Source organism: Motacilla alba, chromosome 20 (genome assembly GCF_015832195.1).
Source record: "Motacilla alba alba isolate MOTALB_02 chromosome 20, Motacilla_alba_V1.0_pri, whole genome shotgun sequence".
Lineage (NCBI taxonomy): Eukaryota > Metazoa > Chordata > Aves > Passeriformes > Motacillidae > Motacilla > Motacilla alba.
Genome location: NC_052035.1, coordinates 5,596,021 through 5,615,530, shown reverse-complemented (window position 1 = coordinate 5,615,530; position 19,510 = coordinate 5,596,021).

The window sequence follows — 19,510 nt, the reverse complement described above, 5'->3', positions numbered from 1 at the left end:
GCTGATTGAAAAAATAGCTGTAATGATATATATAACTCACTATGTAATTACATATTTTACTACATATGTATATAGCAATATATGTAGTTGTACATGTAATAGTAATGAAAACCATTATCACTCACTCTGCAGCCACCTGACTTTTTTCTTTAGATAAGCTCAGCAAACTTCAAGAACTTCTGCTTGGCCCCCCAGAAAACACAGCTCAGGTTTTCCAGCAGTAACCTAGGAATTGCTCTGGATAGCTCTTTGACATGCAGTCTCTGCACAGTTCAGCAGAGAAATCAGGATCTGAAGCTTAAGGACCAGTGTGGATTCCCTGTCTCCTGCTCCATGTGGTATTGTTGCTCTGTTCTCCAGCAATGGAAAAGCTCCCACTGTCCAAATTGTAGCAATTCTTGTCTGAAGGACATTTTTGTTTTCAGAGACATGCTTTGTTTTTCCCAGAGCTATACACAATTGTTGCAAGAAAAGAGATATTACAGTAGGTTGTTGCATTATTTAGATGCTGTGCAGAATTGTATTATAATTTCCAGGCAGAAGGAGTCCAACACCCATCAGGAGTTATTCAAGAAGACTAAATATATCCACTGGTCTTAAATCCAGACAGTGGGCTGGTTTCACCACTGCATGAAATAAATCTGGGCAGGTCAGATTGGCTCGTTAAACCCCCTTTTCTTTACCCAACCTGGCTTAGACAACTTCACTCAAATATTTTCTTTCACACGTTGCTGGCAAAAGCATCAAAACCCTTGCTGGGTTTATATTACTGCTGACAAATCACAGTAATTCATGATCAGAGCTACTGTAGTTATTTCAGAGCAACTAGTGCAGCCACGGGGGCTGAGAGTGACTGACAGCACTGCAAAAATTACCTGCTAGAATTTCTTAGAGCTGCCAAGTAATTTGGGTTAACAGCTCTTTCCCTTGAAGAAGAACATTGCTAAGGGGTTGGCCCTGTGGTAGCTCAGCTCTAGATCAGCCCCAGCAATCAGAGGAGCAGAATGACCAGGATTAAATTGGCCACAGATGTCTGTGATGTTGAAAAAGTTATTGTCAATGGAAAACAAAACTCAAAACCAAAGACAATTTAACAGCTGTCCAAGCATCCCTGGTTAATGGAGGAGTTTATTCCTGGCAGGGATAACAAACAGGACAAAACCCCCACCTTTCCCCACAACCACCTGCAATTGTCCATGGATGGGGGTGAGCTGTGGCAGGCCCCTGTGAGGGGAGAATCCTCACAGACCATGCTGCCACAGACATTTCACAGCTTACAAAATGAGACTGTTCCTCAAAATAGTGATTTAAATTCCGTGACACACCACTGCTGAGAAAATGTTAATAATCTGCTTGTAATGAAAAGTCAAACATCCAGCATCATGATTTCAAGTTATAAACACCAGATTTGTCCAAGAGACATTTCAGAGCCTCTCAAAGTTTAACCAGATTTCAGAATTACTTGAGGACAAGCAGTCACAGCCTGGATTCTCTGTTCAATTTTACCTTCCTTTTTCAAGGGTTTAATGTTGCTGTATTTTGATCCTTCACATTTTAAACTCCTGGTTTTCAACTGCCAGCTTCTGGCTTTTCCAACAAGTGTTTCCAATACCTTTACAAACTGGTGTATTGTCTGACGGACTGCACCTTCAGAGCCTACCTCTTTTTAGGGGAACAGAGCCGAGACTTTTATTCCAGGGTTTGCTTCATGACACAGGATCTATTGTGGGCACTTTTCTCTTTTTCTTTCTAGGATTCCTTACACTAAAATAGAAGTAACTTTAGAGAAAAAAAAAAAAGATACAAGACTGTTCTTTGTGTATTCAGCTTGCTAACTGTCATGATTTTATGAGGAGTCTCCTGACACCTGGCATTTTTCTTAAAACCCTAGACCTTGGAGTCATATGGATATACCAGAGTTCTAGCATTAATTAAGACAAGAAGGTTTCCAGCCAGCATGGATGAAAAAACCTGAAAATGGTAAACCCTGAGAGTAGAAGAGCCCTTAAACAGCTTGTAAAAAAGCTCATGTCTTAGGAAGTAAAATCCTAATTTCTGGAGGGAAGGGAGCCATGGAGGATAGAAAAGCCTTGCCCAACATTGAGTTATGATGCCCCTGCAAGACATCCTCTGAAACTCAGCCCTCTGTTTTTCTTGTGTAAGGCTAATTGGAGTTAGAAGCCATCCAAACCTACAATAGGAAATGAGATCTGGGGAAAACCCACACCCAGCAGACAGGATTAAAAGCAGTTTCCTTGAATCCCAGCCCGTCTCTTGCAGACAGATTGTCAAAGTTTCAGGTGTGCCGATTCCATGCTGAAATCTCAAATCATAAAGTGGAAACAAGCAGAAACACAGTACTGTCCCTTACTCAGCTGACAAGTTAAGAAAGGAATTGGATAGATATTAACAGCCTGTAGGCTGGCACTCAGGCCTGCCCTATCTGAGTCTTCCCAGCTGAAGGACTAATAATGCTTTCATGCTGCTCCAGGTGACCGAGAAACTCTCTGTAAAGGCAGTTGCTGCCAGTCTCTTCTTCCACAGATAGGTTTTCAGGATAAGGGGTTTTTTGGTCAGTACAGAAAACTCTTTCCATAAAGCTCCCATGGGGAAGCAGAGAGTGGATAATCCAGATCACAGAACAGGCCTGGCTCAGCTCAGTATTTTTCCCGTGTCATAACAAACATTTGATAACAGTGCAAGCCTGCATAAGCAAGTCAGCCCATGGCAAAAAGAGCAATCCACTGCAGCTGGGTGGTTTCTGTGGTGCAATCCTGTGTAACCCTGCTTCCCCTCTGGCAGTCCTTGCTCCAATCTAAGACACCTTATAAGTAAAACAAGTTTGTGAGGCCCAGACAAGAGACCACTTTGTGAAGTAACTTGTGTGTGCATGACTTGAAAGAGCAAGAAAGTGCTCTTAGGACACGTTATTACAGGAGCTGGCAGCAGGTAAAGGCTCCTTTCCTGTTTTAGCTGGTCTATTAGTAATGTGATTGCAGCACCTTAGATGTCAGCTGTGAATTAGGACACCCCTAGACCTAGAGGTGTTCCTGATCCTAAAAAGATCATGTGTGTGGGGAGTCTTCTGAGCTGTGCAGATAAAGCAGCTTGGCTCTCCAAATGCCTGGCACCCAGTCAGAGCTCACTGGGGAGCCCAGTGTCTGTTCCTGCAGAGTCAGGGAGGTATCTGTGTGAGCAGCCAGGCTGCTGAACAGGGCTGCAAGGCACCTGCATGTGGTTGCAGCTGAATACAGTGAGAGCACAGCCTCTAAAACCTTGCAAGGTCCAAGTCTATTCTCTGTAGACTTCTCTGTTACGCACCAATCCTAGAAGAAAAAAAATTTTTTTTTTGTTCTGCTGGCAGTTTTGGATTTTACAAGTGAGTCCAAGGTAGGTTTGTACCAGACCTGAGACATCTGCTGTAGCAACATCTCAGCCCTTTGCAGCTCTCAGCCTGGGCTAGCAGAGCTCTCACTCTGGAGCTGTGGCCATAAGGAGCTGCTGGGCCCCACACCTCAGCTGCCCTTAGCAGCTCCTCACCCTGCACGGGCACCTGCCACCACGGGAGTGACATGGTGCCACTGCCTTTGGAGGAGCTTGACCTACTTTGGAGCAGGGATGCCAGAGTTTGCATTCTTCCTCCCCACTTTTACCAGCCAGGATTTATGTGGGCCTCCAACACCAGTCATTAGAGGGGTGGCAGCAGCTTGGCTGGAATATGCTTCCCTGAGATCAAAGCACCATGCAAAAATCCCATATTCAGGGTATTTAGTAGAGATCAAATAACATCTATAAAGCACATGGTTTTTTAAAACTCTGCTGCTCCTACATTGAGCAGCTGCTTATCTCTTATATTACGAAGACCTGCCTTGCAACTACAGGGAGCTGGGGAAGAAAGAAAAGGCATATTTCACAGTTTTTGCCTTTTCCTGACTTTCTCTCCCATCATTCTTTTAGCCCCAGCAAGCAGGAAACTAAAGGAGCACGAAGACTCTGCACCTGCTACTACTTCTATCCCCTCATAACAACCAGCCAACTTGTGCTTATGGAAACCCTGCACATGAAATATAACAATCATCTGCTCAGGAAAAATAAACCCCAAAACTAGAGCACTGTATCTGCAAAATAAGAATTTTCTAAATTTTCTAAGGATTTAGCAAAGAAGATCTTTACTAAAGAAACCCACCCAAATTTCCCAAGCGTCCCACTGTGGGAAGACCCTCATGGGCTGTTTATGTTGTTACAGCAGCCACAATTTTTTGCCCTTTACTCCAGCCCTGCTCCATGGACATTGGCTGTTCTCCCTCATCAGAATGATTAAGACAAGAGACTTTATTTCCTTCCACTTTCCTGAATGTTTGCTGTAGTGTCTGCAGGCAGTAATTTGGGGTCCAGACAGCCTGGGAGGGCTCTCTGAAGGGCTTTGCAAGGCTGTGCTCAGCATATTAAGCAGTCACTGGTGGAGGTTCATGGCAGGATTTTCCAGGTAGGAAAGGATATGCTATGGGAAATTAAAGAAGAGGAAGGATAATTTGGTAAATATTTTATACAGGCACCCACTGGGGAGAAAGAATAGTTATACAGTTAAAATACTGGTTTTGTACACAGCTCTTGGCCTTTGGCTGTTCTAGAGGCTTCCTCTATAACCTCTGACAAAAATCACTTGGAGAAAATTATTTTTGAAGCTCTTTAGGCAAGACAAAATAATGAAGAAATTGCTTTGGAGACCTGTCTTGCATTAGTACCTAGTTTCCCATATGTAAAAACGAAAGCAAGAATGTCACTTCTCCTCCATCCTTGCTGGTGTCTCCCAGATCCAAGGGGCAGGGTGGGAAGAGCTGCTGAGGACAGGCTGCACTCAGCAGGGGCCATGCCAGCCTTGGAAAGCACCAGCCAGGGGATGTCTGGGAAAGGACCAGCCTGGTGGCACTTCCAGGCAGTGGATGTCTGGGAAAGGACCAGCCTGGTGGCACTTCCAGGCAGTGGATGTCTGGGAAAGGACCAGCCTGGTGGCATTTGGCCTCTGCCAGCACAGGTCTGAGGTGGGAGAGCACGACCTGCAGCTCTGGAAGGGCTCTAGCTGCCCAGGCTCCTGCAGCTCCTCATGCAGGGAAAGGAGCAACTCAACAGGTTTGGGAGGAGTTTGTGCATTTGTTTTTTCTTGATTCCACCTGGTCTGAAATCACTCAACAGTGTTCTTTGATGGCTGGGAGGGAATAGCTGAAGCCTTGTGAAAAATCTTTACTAAAATACTCCAGGTTGCTCATTTTAGCATATCAATTAATTGAGACATTTGGCATAAATTCTGTAGCAATTCTCCCCAAAGATTTCAGCAATTCGATCTCTTTTTTTTTTCCTAAAGCACTGTATACTTTAATTAATAGTTTTTATATTTTAGAATAGCCAAAGGCAAGCTTCTTTAACCAGAAAAATGTATATATTGACACACCTTTGAGGCAGTAAACTTTTCTGCATATTAATATTGAAAAGAAACTCATTAATTAGGCAGTCTCTCTCTCACACACACAAATCTTCTGATAGAATAAGTGCATTGAAAGTTTTAGATCACTTGGGACAAGTTCTGCCTGGAGCAAAGCTGCAAAGTTAATGCTCTGTATTAACTGCAGCAATCAACCCCCAAAATGGCTGCATCCCTCAAGGCCAGTCATTCCATTTGATCAGGTTGCAAAGCAAATTAGCATTCTCTTTGCCCTGGCTATGATGTTTCCTATTCTTTTCATGAATGATTTATTGCTGCCCCCTGTCCAGGATATGCTCGTTCTATCATCCACCTTTCCAGGGATGTTTGTCCCAGCAAAAGGTGTCCCCTGGGGTTTTGGTGCTGCCTGGAACCTGCGCTGGGTGCTGCTCCCTGTCTTGCCCTGGAAAGCAGCATTTGCTGTGTGGTGACAGGAGTTTGCCTCTTGACTTCTTTCCCATTCATCTTCCTTCAAATCCTGAATCTTCAATTCTTCTTCATCTTCAAGTCTTCCTTCAAATTCTGGCTCCTTTATCTGGATAAAACCCCCTTTTGCAGAAAAGCTCACAGAATTCAGGGGAAGCTGTGCCTTTGCAAGGAGGTGACAGCCCAGGGCTGCAGAGGTGACTCAGTAGCTGATCATCTTGGATGGTGTCTTGCAAAAACGCTTGGGAGGGAAGCAAGAAGTCCCAGCTGGGGTGTTTGTCACATCCTCTGAGCTGTCACACAGGAGCTGCAGGGCAGAGTGGCTCCAGGAGTGCCCTGTGGGGCTGGCCCCCATCTGCTCAACGGCAGAGCTGAATGGGATGCAGCAGGACTCCCTCAATCCCTCTTGGCTGTGGAAACTACAGCCAGGGCTGCTTGTGGGGGGAGGTGTCCAGCCCTGGAGTCCCTGGAAATTGCCTTCTGTTCTGCACTAAAGGTAGAGCCAAAGAGCAGCTGCTGGAACAATCCTTGTCTTGGGGGCTCCTCAGCAGCTTCGATTTTTTAATTTTTTTTGAAGATGGCTGTGAAAAACCAGTGTTGGAAGGATGCTTTCATTCTCTTCTCTCCCAAACCTCTGCACTGGCTTGAAAATGTTCTAGAAAGACAAAATCCTCCTCACTTCTCTGTCCTCACTTTCTGCTTCATGAAAACCAGTAACCAGTAAAACCCTGCCTGATTTCCAGGAAAACTCTCCTACAAGGTGTGGAGGAGACAGTCTCTGGCTAAAATCTGAGTCATCTTTCCCACACATTCCTGAGCTGAATCACTCTGGTAATTTCAGCATAGTTTATCTATTTTTCTTATTTTTTCTTCTCCTGAAATTATTGACAAACACATGGAGAATCAATTCTAATGAGCTCTACTATCCTACTGCACAGACCAAATGCATCATGTATTTTAAGAGAACTGAACTTCAGGAGGGTTCTCAGCACGAACATGAGCTTCATCAGCTGTAGTTTGACTGCCATGTGAACCTACACTGATTTTCATGAGTTATTGCTTATTTTCATCTGTGCAATCAAGCCTAAAATCAAATCTGTGTCTTCTGATGTCCAGAGATTGGTGACATGAGAACTGGTCTCATTAGCACTCATGGGAGATGCTGGTACAGCCTGGGAAGAGAACGTGCAGCTTCTGACTTCTTAAAATTTAATGACACAGTTTATAGGGCTTTGATCCTCTAAGTTATCTTTACTTACAAGCAGACTCATGAAAGTCAATGGGACCCATTTAGAGTAGAGAAAGTTAAACAGAGGAGTCAGCCTGTGCAAGATCTATAGCAGCCAAACCAATATTGCCTTGTACAAACGCCATAAAATTTTCTAAAAATTAATGAACAGATTGTTTCTTTATCAACAAACATTGAAGGCAATTGGATTCTCTGTGGCCATTATGAGTGTCCCTCATGGACAGGGGGGAGCTTTCAGCCATGGAGTTAAATACATTTATTTTGTATTTTGAGCTGCTCTATACATCTCTCCTGGTAGCTTAGTTTCTCTTTAAGATTCTTGATGATGGCTCAATAATCCTATAGAATTGCTATAGCTGTCAATGAAGTGCCTTCGGCCATTTTCATGGGTTTTAGGCATAGTTTAACAACAATTTATTTGAGTGAAAATGGTGCAGGAGTGGAAAAAATATTCCTTGCCAGCCAGAGTTATGCCATCCTCTCCTCTCCTCTCCTCTCCTCTCCTCTCCTCTCCTCTCCTCTCCTCTCCTCTCCTCTCCTCTCCTCTCCTCTCCTCTCCTCTCCTCTCCTCTCCTCTCCTCTCCTCTCCTCTCCTCTCCTCTCCTCTCCTCTCCTCTCCTCTCCTCTCCTCTCCTCTCCTCTCCTCTCCTCTCCTCTCCTCTCCTCTCCTCTCCTCTCCTCTCCTCTCCTCTCCTCTCCTCTCCTCTCCCAGAGTATTTGGGACTCTTTTTTTTCAGAGAAGCAGTTAATTTATTGAATTTTCTATCCTGGATAAGCCCTGGAACCATATCCTCTGAAACCAACGGGTGGTGCAGCTCCTGTGCCCAAAGCCCAGGGATTTCACTCCTCCAGCTGAAGACCAGACCCTGCCCCTTTCCACTAATAAAACCCACCCTTTAAAAGGGGCTGCTTGGAAAGGTTCTCATGGCAGTTTTTTTTTTTGTTCATTACTGAGGAGAAACACTTTCCTGGTGTCTGGCAAGATAAAAAAAAAAAAAAAAAGAATCATTTTCTGACAGCTGGGTGTTTCTTCAGATTTTGTACTCAGCTACTACAAACCCCGGGTTAATGATAAATACACCAGCTCTGCTTTTTGGGGTATCTGCCTGTCTGTGCCCCTGCTTGTTCCAAACCTGTTCTCTGTCTGCTGAGCAGACACCGAGGTGCAGGGCCAGCCCTTCCACACACGAGAGGGTGCAAAGGCACACTGCCTTTCCCCAGTGCACCTGCAGAGAAAACAGAGGCTTTTCTTGATCTAAGTGAGGCAGGTGGCTGACCACACTTAGATGAAAAGAAAAAAAATTAAAATTATTCCACTCCTTTGCTCGAAACTTGGCATTGAATTGCAGAGTTAGTTTAAGCACAGGACACTGCACTGAGTTTGTCTGGAGTTTCCAGAGTTGCTAATGAACAGTGGAGAGCTGGACACAGCCAGAAAGGAGCTCCCAGGCTCTGAAAATTCAATTCCAAAATATGGTGAGCAGTGAATCACAGGGATTTCCTCACAAAATATTTTGCAAGCAAACAAGCAAGTAAAAAAAAAAGTAATTTTTACTTTTTCTATTCTTTTGGAAGGAGCTTTCCAGTTACTTAAAAACAAACAAACCCAAAGCAGAAAACATCCAGCTTCTGGCTGTTTCCAGTGTTTTCAAATTTTTCTTTCAGTTGGGGAATAATTTTTGATGTTGCTGAAAACCAAACTGTTTAGCTATTTGCTTTTTTTTTAATAGTTTCAGCAAAACACATTGAAAAGATTTGGCTTCCTCTGGCATGCAGGTTGGTAACATTTAAAAATTTTCAAATGTTTTGAGGGTAGAGAAATCCCCTTCTCCCCAGCACAGCCATCTGCCTGCTATAGTAATGCTCATTTTCTTGCTTATTTTACCCCTGTTTTCCATCTGATATTTGCACTGATTCTAAGTATCTCTGGACAGGGACTTTACTGTCCTTTACAATCACTCAGCACTCTCTGTTTAGGGTATTACTTTCATGTAGATGAGAAGTAATTATAATGGATCTGAAAATGTATATTTAAGTCTAACGGCTATTTAAGATTGCCCATTCAATTTCATAGAATAATTAGCAAATCTATAGAGAGCTCTAATTTTCAGTCTTTTCGGAGGTTAATTTCTTCAGGGTTCAATCACAGTGCTAAGTGTATTTTCTAGAAGCTTCTAGAAACATTTTTCTTGGTCATCCCTCAGGACACAAGATTTTACTGGCCTCGATTATTTGACTTGTTGAAGCTGAATGTAAAAGCCCTTGGAAAAAATCGCCCTAAATGTTCAGCAATTCCTTTTAGACACACAGGTTTTGCTCAAAGCGCTCAAGCCTAGAAACATGAATTTTTCTCCCAGGGAAAATGGAATTTTTAGCAGGACTTCCTGACTGCTGCTGGTGGGGATGTTCCAGGGACAGTCACCACTCTGGCAGTTCTTTGATGCCTCTCATGGCCTTTGCTGAAAAGTAGGAAGTAATAAAACGCCTGAAAACATCATTAATATCAGTAAAGTTTTGATCAGTACTTTAAAGCATTTGCAATTTTCCAACTATTCCAGGTAATAAAATCTTCCAGAATCTTTTAATTGCCTTTGTCATAGATTTGGAGCTGGTTGTACCATCACCAATTCCATCAGGTTGAACATTCACGTGGCAGGTGGTGAGGATAACCCAGCTCTCCAAGACCATGAGGCTGTGAAACTGGAAGCAAGCTCCATCAGCTTCAACCTGCTTATAGTAATTTACTAGATAAATGCAATTTAAAAAAAATCTATGGTTTAAAAAAAAAATAAAGTTATAGAATATTATCTATTTCTCGCTAATATCCCTTGGACTCGTTACCCAATTTCAAGCCATTTGTCAGTGCATTGAAAGATATTAAGTGCTTATAAGTCTTAGGAAAAGAGGTGGCTGGGTTCAGGAAAATGATTAAGGAAAATGATTTTGTCAGTGTTCCCACTGAACCTGCTGTATGAGCTCATCCCCTGTGAGACATCAATAAATGGAGTCAGTCAGTCCTGAGCTTTGTGTCCAAGGGCTACGTTGGTTCTGCTGCTCACGGGACTCGACTTCTGAAAATGATTCATGCCATTCCTGCACTCCTACACACACAGGCACTTTCCCTGCTCTCACCACAAACACTGCTCTGCAGGATGATTTTCTGCAGCTGCCTGGATACCCTCATGATCTCTTCTTTTTCATGATCTCTTCTTTTCTGTGTCCCCTTTATCTCTGGGTAACAGGCATCCCCTCTTCGTTCCATCCTCCCCTGCTCTGCTTTTATGCCATCCAGATCTTCCTAATTCCCAATCCTCTTCATTAAGTAGTGGTATTAAGGTGATTGACTGTACATATGCTTCCTTTTTTTTGTAGTCATATTTAGGTTTTGCCAACAAATGTCCCCAAAATACTGTGACTGCTGCTTTAATGCTTTTTCAATGTTATGTACTATTGCTTAATCCATTTAAAATTCCATTTAGGGCCCGATTCTGCAACTTTGTCTCTGTGCATGTACATTTTTTCTGAAGTCCTTTAGAGTAGCTCTCTTTAGAGTCTATTGATTTGAAAATCACCTTCTTATCAACAGCAGATACAAGTGAAAAATTAAATCAGATTTCTACTTCTGCTTGGGTGACTTATAGAATATTCCTCCTACCACTTCATAATTTTTTTTCACACTTTTTATCCTTCAGAAGAAATGGGGCACAGGGCAAAGGTGCAAGCTGGCTCATGGTTGAACTTCCCCAAAGTGCAGAGGTGTGGGTATGCCTGTTAGGGACAGAGGGATTCAATCTCTTATGGGGATCTCCAGTTTATTTTCCATAGAGCTTCTGTAATGTTTCATCTTATATTTCTTCTCATGTTTTCATCCTGCAGTTTGAGGTAAAATCATCCTGAAGTCTTCCATACCCTCCTTGTCACCTTTGCTTGCTGTCATCTCAGCTCTTCTGAACCTTTCATTACTTGGAAACCCACTTCCACCTTCTTTGCTGTCTCTCACCTCTTTTGCACAAGCCTGTGACCTTCTGCCCCCCTGGCTTTCATTACTCACCAGGCTTTGGCTGTGGCAGATGTTGAAATCTCCTCTGTGTGCAGAGGCTGTGAGTTCCTCTTTCCAGGTTGTCATGGTTCTTGTAAGAAAACAACTGATCCTGTTCCTACTGCAGATTGCTGTGGGACCATCTGGGGCAAGCCAGCCTCCTCATCTGAGATCAGATAGAACTAAATAAACTGTGCCTCAGACTCTGGGGATCCTGAATCCAAATTTGTGTATTATGGCAAGATGAGAAATCATCAGGCAGATGCAGTTTTATTCCACCACTACCTCCAGTCTCAGTCATACCCAGCAACTTCTCAATACCCTGCACTGAGATCTTCAGTAAGAGCCATCAATATGCCACAGGAAGGGACCAGGAAAAAGTGAGGGTCCTCACTGGCATCTCTTGAATGGCCAATAATTTTAGGTTAGATTGCTTAAACAAGCCTTCCTAGGAAGGTGGCAGCTGCCCGTGCAGCAGAAGAAGGCAAAGGACTGAACATGGTAATCACATGGACTTCGAAGAAAACCTCATCTCCAAGAAAGGAAACAGATTAACCTTACAAATAAAAAGGTTTGTGTGTCTAAAGTGTGACACACAAAGAGAGGGAAGCTGGCTTTTTTTTTGTAATATTCTTTATTGGATAGGAAGTGCTCTCTAGGATTTTCAGAAAGGGACTCGCAAGAGGAGCTGGGGTTGTAACATCCTGAGCCACTGAGTGCAAATTCATGTTTCTCCTTGTAGCCTTCTCCAAGGACAGCCTCTTTGCTTTTTCATGAGCTGACATTTTTTTCCTGCTCCCTCTGCTCTGGGCTCTTCAGGGCTGCCTCCCTTCCCATGCAGCCAGTTCTGCTGTCCACATTCCCAGCACACAGCTCCTCATGACCTCCTGCCAAACCAGTGATTTGCTTGCAGTGGTGTTCCCATTGCAACACCACATTGCAATCCCCTGGAGTGGCATCTCCAAAGAGCTGTACAATTTTAATACAAATGTTTTAAGAGTGGCTGTGCATCTGAAGGAGCAGTGCTGGGCTGGGTTTGGCAGATTTGCAGGTAGCAAGCTTGGGTGGGTGCAGATTTCTGCCTGAATAATTAATCCCTCCCAGAAGCGCTATTTGAGGCTTGGGTGTCAGAGCAGATTTTGTTGAATTTTAATATTTCCTGTAGCTTACACATCTCATCCTTGCCCAGTTATGGTTTCCTCCGCTCTCTGGAACGATACCGCCTTCCTCTCACTGGCAAGTCGTGGCTCTGTGAACATGTTAAATCTCTCATCCCATTCCAGAGTATTTTCAGCCCTGCAGCAAAGTGTTTGCAATCTTGTCACCCCATGTGGTTTGATCTACCAGCACCTGGCAAGGGTGAATAAACTTGCCTTGTAACAGCTCCTCGTTAAGGGAAAATGGCACATGACACACCCAGTGACACAAAGCACTGAGTTACAGGCACATTTGAAATGTAGGGCTCCAACTCCAGTGATTGTGGGTTCTGCAAAACCATTTCCATCCCAACAACCCATCCCAGAGCTACAAATCATTGAAGCAAGGTGGGAATCGAGAGGGAAGGGGAGACACCCTGGATAAATGAGTGTCAAGGAGGCAGTCCCAGAGGCCGCCCTACACTTTCAGCAGTGTCTGATGAGCTAAGAAAGAAGGAAAGAAAGAAAATAAAACAAGCAAAGTATGTGGGAAGCACATTTCTTGTGGCTCGTGCACGTGTGGCTTCATGTGCAATTATGAGGGAACGTGGTCCTTGACTGCCACTGTGAATGCACTCGCAATTAGTAGGGTGAAAGTGTGGGCCTGAAGTTTCCAAGTACAAAAATGCCATTTATACCTCTGTTTAGGGAAAGAAAAAAAGGACATTAAACTGCAGTGGTTCCCATTTCTTGGCAGGAATGGTAGAATTTTGTCACAGCTCAAATTTGTGAATCCCCTTAAGGCGTTATTGCTCATGCACCAACAGCCGTGAGGTGATTCTGGCTTCTTTGGCAAAGTGACCACTTTCTGTAGACTCTGCTCTGTAAAAATAAACTGAATGGAGTAGTTCTTTCCCTTCAGATTTTTCTCACTCAGGAAACACCTATGCCCAAATCCTCAGCTGGTGTAAATCTGCAAAGCTCCTCCAATTTCAGTAATGCAATGCCAAGTTCTTCCATCAGAGAATGTGACCTGTTATTTTGGCTGAGCCTGTAAATCACCCATTCTGTGTTTTTGGACCAATTGTTAGGTAGCTAATCCTCCAGTTTGCACATGTGGACAGTCTGAACACTCCCATGTGAGTTTTAGCCTGAGCAAAACTGCAGCCAACACAAAGTGAGTGGGCAAGACCTAGGTGTGTAATCCAAAGTGTGCAAAGTGGAGGCTGAGTTCAGCTTCTCCCCAAACGCTGCCCTTCAAATCCCTGCAATCTCCTCACACACAAAACCCACACGCAGAGTACCTCAAAACCACACTCACAAAAACAGCTGTAAGAGAAGAAAAGACAATGAGGTGCATTGTGGAGGCACAGGCAGCCACATCTCCCCCTCTGCTCCCCACCCTGAGCTGGCACATGCTGGGAGTCAGCTCTCAGAGGAGCACAGGGAAAACATACACCCACAGGAATGACTCAAATAATCCCACTCCCTTAAATCCCATCGGATTTTGGTGGCTTCAGTGTGGGACTTCCTTTCCATTCTGGCTTCTCCATTCCAAAACAATATTTCATACTGAAGTTTTAAGGGAAAAAAGGAAGTTTATTTTTCTGAGTACTTTTTTCAACCTCGTTGCAGTCTCCCAGAGAGAGGAAAGTAATTTTTACAGCAAGAGACACATATTAGGCCTAAGAGCTGTCAAAAGTGGAGCCTAAATTGAAGGTGATGTGCAGACACCTTCAGCTGAGGTCAGTGGAGGCTCTGCTGTACTCAGCCATGAGAGGAATAAAGAAGTTTCCTACCCAGGGGCTTAAACCCTAAACCAGTAAGTTTTTCATTAGGAAAAAATAGTGCAGGGCTTTTACTTTAATTGTTTGACTAATTCCTGAGAATAACTGTCCAAACTACTCAGAATAATCAGAATTATCAGCTGGCTTGCTAGAGCCCAGTGTATCCAGCAAAGGCATCCCTGGCTGGCTCCACGTGGAAGAGCTCACCAGTGTCGTTAGGTGTAGAGTTTTATTTAATGATGAAATGTTGTAAATAATCAGGAGCTATGGAACAAATACCTGTGGGATCAGGTGTGCCCACTGAGCACTTCTGAACTGCTCAGGGGAGCAGAACCCCTTCCTGATTGATGCTGATTCCTGGTACCAGTCACCATGCCAGGAGTCAAGAGCAGCTCCTCTTCTGTTATTTCCATTTTTCTTCTTCCAAGCAGCTTGGGGTCATGACATGTCCAGGACTCAAAGCCTGTTCATGAACACAGTGCTGGGACTACGAGATCATTATCTTTTACACCTGGAAAAGCCAAGGGAGGAAAAAGGCAGCTTTTCCCACATCCAACATGCAGGGACACATCCCTCATGGTGCCAGTTCTGCCCAGGAAGGGCACAGGAGCAGTAAGTGAGCTCTGGGCCATTGCATCCCCTCAGTGGAGCTGAGACCAGGGAGGACAGGGTGTGACAGAGCCCTGCCCTGCTGCTGATCCCAGCAAACACAGCTGCACTGAGAAGGGAGCAAGGTGATGGCATCATGGCATGGTGCCTCCTGAAGCTGCCTGTGCCATGTGGCAGGACCTGGGAAAGAGAGAGCCATTCCTTGGCCCCTGCAGCAAGCACAGCTCATGTGGGGTATCTGGAAAACACAGACCTGCAAACCATTGCTCTGCACACAAGTACATCACACAGGCATTTAATTAGTTTTGTAGTTCCTGAGGATTTATGAGCCTCCATCTTCACCAATTTGCCTCAATGCAACATCAGACAGTGTTTGAGCATGTCCAGGAAGTATTAACATGGGCATAAGGGCTTCTAAAAATATGATGCCTGTCCGAGAGGGTTAAATTTAAAGTAAAGTTTAATTTGGATTTTTTTTCTTTGTTTTGTTTTGTTTTCGCCAGAAGCAGCACTCCTGAAGAGTTCAGTAACCTGTCTGTGTCTTCAGAAAATTACAGGTGTTTAAGTGGGCTGTGCTAAAGGCATCCTGGGAGATAATAGGCATTTTCTACCCCTCCAGGTTCTGCTGCTGTCACTGGGACTGCTCCTTACCCCATCCCTGGGCTGTGCTGGCACCTGTGCTGGCAGATGCTCTGCAGGTGAGGGTCCCCCCACCCTGCCAGGCAGGTCCAGGCTGAGCTGGGGCTGGGGATGGTGTGCTGAGATGGTTTGCTGGGGCTGCCTCTGCTGCTGCAGCTCAGGCCGTTCCTGAGCACTCACCATCACCACAAACCCCATTCTGACCTGTCCTAGAGTGCTGTGGTTCTTATCTCCTTTGCCTTGGTGGCTTCTGATTTACTTTGATTTAACTCCCAGCTGGTCTGCCACTTCTGAGCAAACCCACTGCAAATGCAATCAAGGAAACAGAAATGCTGCCTGCAGTTTGTAGCCTGGTCTGCCAAAATAAAAAGGGTGAAAAGATCATACCTTTCTTAGAAAGGTTACCATCAAGTCTTCTACTCTCCTTTCTGCCTGCCAGCCAGAAAATATCTTTTGCCAGTGTTGTCCCCCTTTTCAAATGTTCTAGAAGCACAATATATCACTTAGAAGAAATTATCTGGTTTAATCATCCTCCCCATTTTCTCCCCTTCTACATTTTTTAAACGTATCCTTAAATATTCAATTCCATCTTTAAAACTGTGTCTTAATGTCAAGGATGTCAATCAGAGCCTGTCAGGTCACCAAAGACTCAAAGTGACCTCAGCAAGCCCTGCTCAGCCAAGCACCTCCTTGTCCGGCACTGCTGCAGTAGGGATTAAGAGGAGGGACACTGGGGAAGGTTACAGGGAAAGAAAAATGCTGTAGGGAGTCTTGGAGGGAAGTTTCCTTCTGGGACACCTCAAACAGCTGCTTAGTACAAGTATTAATAACCTGCAAAAAGAATAAAAGGGATGGGCGAAGAAAAACAAGAGGACCTGCCTGAATTCCCAGTCGGGTTTTGCACACCCCAGTGATGATGATTCACTGTCTGGTTTTCACTTTGTTCCCTTCCTTCAGCACTCGGCAGTTTCCTAACTCTGGTAAAGCTCTGCCTGTCCTTTCACTTTGTGTGAACTTAAAGGTTTTTTAATCTGGCTACATTATTAGAAATGATCCAAACTCCAGAGGACTTGACCCACACTTTCTCTCTGTGTATTTAATTTAATTTCATTGACTTATGATAGAAATTATTTGAGTGCTTTAAGGGAATAAATGAGAGAAGTATTATTACAGTTTTGTCAGATCTTGCTTCACCACTAACAGGGCATTATCATTGGAAAGCTGATCAAAAATATCCTCTTGGAAAGAGACATGTAGCAAAATGAAATCAATCTCATTCATTCCTTTTTTGTTTTTGCAGACATCTTCCAAATTAAAACTGTCACCAAATATGTCTGTTAAACTTTGGCAGCTCTTACAGAGATGCTGCTCCCTGAGCAAACCATTCCTCCTGCAGCCTGTTATCCCTCTGTCTCTGCAGGAGTGTGGCACCAGTGTGACACGGGGCTCCCCACAGCCCTGGTGGGGTCAGGGTCTGCTCCTTTTTACTGGTGATGACAAAAGCATGGGCCTGATAACCCTGAGAGGGAAAAGAAGAGGCAGGGTAAGACCTGCACACATTTCTTAGGCTATTTTTTACCCTTTGTGACTCTAAACCAAGCAGCTAGGCAGACAGGGGAGAGGGCAGGGTGGCTGCCTGCATCTGCCAGGATGGGAGCAGGGAGCAGCTCATCCCTGGAGAAATCACTGCTGGACTGGCAAAACCTACAGCTAACTTCCTGATAAGCCACCTTTTTCCTGTAACGGTTTAGTTTTAGTCAGAAACAAAACATTACCTTGTGTTTGGCTACAAGGAGGGAGGGGAGTTGCTCCTCTTGTCTCACTTGCTGAGAATTTCTATTTTTTGAATTTAGATTTAGAACAACAACAACATCTTCTTTACAAAAATCTGCATGCTTTTCACAGCAGATCAGCAGATCCCCAAACTTCCAAGCTGGATATTTTAATTGCCTCTGGATGTTCTGACCTGCAGCTGGAGGGTTCTCATGCACACCTGAACAGTTTCCACCATGGGAAAACTGCTCCTGGCAGGCTCTGTGTTCAGGCCCAGGTAATCTCTTTGCACTGTCCCTCCTGCACATTTCAGAGGTGATGCTGTCATCTCAGGAGGGCACCCACTGTGAGGTGTTTGCTGTCCTCTCCCCTCAACACCCAGAAAACAGCCCTGACTTGGTAAGAGCAATGCTTAGCCTCAAAATAATGATTTTAATAAGACTTCCAGTTTAAAGGGGGAATAAAATTGCATTTACTTCTCATCTCAGCCTCTGTTTCCTTCAGCTCTCAGCAGGCAATGGCTTGGGATACTTATTGCTCTCAGTAATTTCTTTCAGGACCCCCTTATTTTCATTTTATGCATCGCCTAACACAAGTGTCTCCCAGTTTCAAAGGAGGAAAATTAATTTGTTTCCTCTCGATAGCGAAGTGCCATCAAACAGCTCTAGATAGCACACACCTGGGCAGTGGCCTGGGCCTGCAGTCCTGCAGGGCTTCTTCAGGAATAAGCCTTGGTGAATAATTTATTTTTCAGTTTGGCTGCTGGGAGTCAAGGGGAAATTCAGTTTAATTCAAACCCAATCTCCCTCCTTCCCTGCACACGTGTATGTGTTTTTGCTACACTTAACCAGGCTGCACAATGGGTAGTTGCTGCTCTAAGCCATACTGTATGTCATTTTTCTTGTAAGTTTTTATATTTCTGTCCTTAGTGCTGAGCTTTAAGGCATCAGCTATGCAGAAGCCATTCTCTGTATCCTGCCAAGGTGCCACATAAATGTAGGATCCCAGGGACAGAAATTTGCTTGGGTTGCTATTCCTGCCCTCCTTGGAGCTGCAGCCACGGAGGGTGGCCAGGGCAGTGGCCAGGAGGTGGCAGGTCACTCTGTGGCAGGGGGAAGTGCCCATGTGAAGGGGACAGGAAAGTTCTTCGAGTTCTGTGCAGAGAGGAATCAGGAGTCCTGGAGACCCCAGAGCGTTTCACTTCCTCCGAAATGGGAACTGGGAGGCTCTTACTGGCAGTGACCTGTGCAGCCACTGGGAGCTAAACTTGGTGTGTGACCCTGTTTTGAAAGGTGAGGAGGGATCTGTTTGACCCTGTTCAAGTTCTTCTGTCCTGTGCTAGAGCTCTGGAGTTCATTGAGTAAATACATTGCAAAAGGAAGTTCCTTGTTAACGTGGCCTGATGGGGCTCCTGGAGCACTCCACAGGCACCAAATCACTGCTGTTCTTTATGGAAAAACTGCTGAAATTTTTATCCCAACTTCCTCCATGACCACTTATTCCTCTGCAGTGCTGTGTAGTGGTGATTTTTCAGCCCGCATATACTACACTGTACCATTAATGGATTTTTGTGCCTCCTTGAAGCCTGAGTTTTGTTGGGCAAGCACCAAGCCCTCTAGGTCTGTGCATGTGGAGGAGGCTCCCAGATGATCCCAGGCTCTGTGCCATGCCTCTCCTCGTGGCAGAAACACAGTCTGTGCTGTAGTGTCTCACCTGTGCTCTGTGTAATGGCATTTCTATTCCCTCAGCAACAAGCAGCAGCTCCAGACTGATATTTTGGAGGGATAGTTATTATTATTTGCTGATAACAGAGGAATTCCTGATAGAGGAAGTGCTTCTTGCACCCCAGTTCAGTCACTCTTCACTCTTCACATCTCAGGGTAACCCAAGGTAAGAGGATGGAAAACCACATGCATCCTGTTTCATGGTGCTCCTCAGTCTCCACAATGTGCCCCAGATTTCAGCAGAGCCTGGGAAAGTTCAGCACCCCCCTGTCCTCCAGGGCAGCAGAAAGTTTCAGGGGCCTTCCCAGCTCAGCTTCTCCAGAAGGAACAGGGTTTTACCAGGGGAAAAAAAATGCAGGTTTAGTCATGTACTTTGGAGGTAAAAGACACTCAAAATGAGCTGTTCAGTTTTCTCTTAACAAAATTAAACTGAACTAGAGCTTCCCCAACTGGGTTGGCCGAGCACTGAACTTCTCTCTGGTGAAATAGGGTCACTGAACCAGTAGGACGCTGTTTTGAAATGCAACCTGCTAAAGCAGGCTTTGTGAGAGTTTTCAAAAACAGAGGGGCTGATTTCTTGCTACTTTGTGAAGTTATTTACAGCTAAAGTGCCTGTTCTGGGTTACCCAGGGTCACTGGGTGTCTGAAT